The 1,331-nt window shown below is 44.7% G+C and overlaps 1 long non-coding RNA gene across 1 annotated transcript; it reads left to right on the top strand.

Annotated features, from left to right (window-relative positions):
• Window positions 1-546: 546 nt before the first annotated feature.
• Window positions 547-1,068, top strand: LOC116526482. The gene is made up of 2 exons (XR_004258176.1): window positions 547-628; window positions 941-1,068. It is a non-coding gene; the product is annotated as an uncharacterized LOC116526482 (long non-coding RNA).
• The last annotated feature ends 263 nt before the right edge of the window (window positions 1,069-1,331 follow it).

Genomic DNA, 1,331 nt, shown 5'->3' with positions numbered 1-1,331 from the left:
ATCCAATGGTTTCATGATTTTTGCCATATTTCTGTACCTCTCAATTCAGTAACTTAGTATTTTCTTCAACCAACTCTCGTTTTTATTGAAATAGATCTGTTTTTTAAATAAAGCTTTGGGACAGGCGCAGTGGCTCACACCTGTAAACCCAGCACTTTGGGAGGCCGAGGCAGGCAGATCATGAGGTCAGGAGATCAAGACTATCCTGGCTAAAGGACATCTAAAACCCCTGGTGAAAAGACCTGATGAGACCCCGTCTTTACTAAAAATACAAAAAATTAGCCCGGCGTGGTGGTACACGCTCGTAGTCCCAGCTACTCAAGAGATTAAGTCAGGAGAATTGCTTGAACACGGGAGGCGAAGCTGCGGGCTGAGATCATGCCACTGCTCTCCAGCCTGGGTGACAGAGTGAGACTCCATCGCAAAATAATAATAATAAAATAAAGCTTTATGGCCATGCAGTTAGTCAATAGAGAGATGCCTGTAATTGGTGAGCTCTGGAGTTGACCATCACCTATGAGCAGTGTGACCTTGGACAAGTGAGTTTCCTCATCTGCAAAACAGTACTAACAACAGTGCCTACTGAATACAGAGGTTGTTCAAGGGTAAATGACTTAAAACACGTAAAGTTAATCCATGGTGGCTGGGAGCGGTGGCTCACACCTGTAATCCTAGCACTTTGGGAGGCCGAGGCGGGTGGATCACGAGGTCAAGAGACCGAGACCATCCTGGTCAACATGGTGAAACCCCGTCTCTACTAAAAATACAAAAAATTAGCTGGGCATGGTGGCACGTGACTGTAATCCCAGCTACTGAGGAGGCCGCGGCAGGAGAATTGCCTGAACCCAGGAGGTGGAGGTTGCGGTGAGCCGAGATCGCGCCATTGCACTCCAGCCTGGGTAACAAGAGCGAAACTTCAACTCAAAAAAAAAAAAAAAAGTTAATCCATGGCAAGTGCTTCAGATGATGCCTGCCACAGAGGTAGCACAATAGGAATACTACTTGTATCAGCATTATTTAAGGGGACAGAAACAACATCACTTTAAATAAATACATGACAATTAAAAGTCACTTATGTAACAGCTGAGAAACACTTTCGGAGACACGGGCTAAACCTGAGTTTTACTGCTACCCAGATGTGAAAAGCACCCTCCTTCCACAGGACCCCATCTCCCATCTTTTAAATGAAGATGTTGGGCCAGGCACTTTAAGATTCTGCCCATCTACCAGTTCTGATTCTCTGACTCTCAATCACGGATAACATTACCTTAAAAGAAATAAAATTGAAAAAAACCCGAATTTACACAATAAGCTCAAAAGGAAAGAGCGGG

Source organism: Sapajus apella, unplaced genomic scaffold, assembly GCF_009761245.1.
Source record: "Sapajus apella isolate SASKATOON/1434 unplaced genomic scaffold, GSC_monkey_1.0 scaffold51, whole genome shotgun sequence".
Lineage (NCBI taxonomy): Eukaryota > Metazoa > Chordata > Mammalia > Primates > Cebidae > Sapajus > Sapajus apella.
This window is presented reverse-complemented; position numbering and strand designations above follow the sequence as displayed.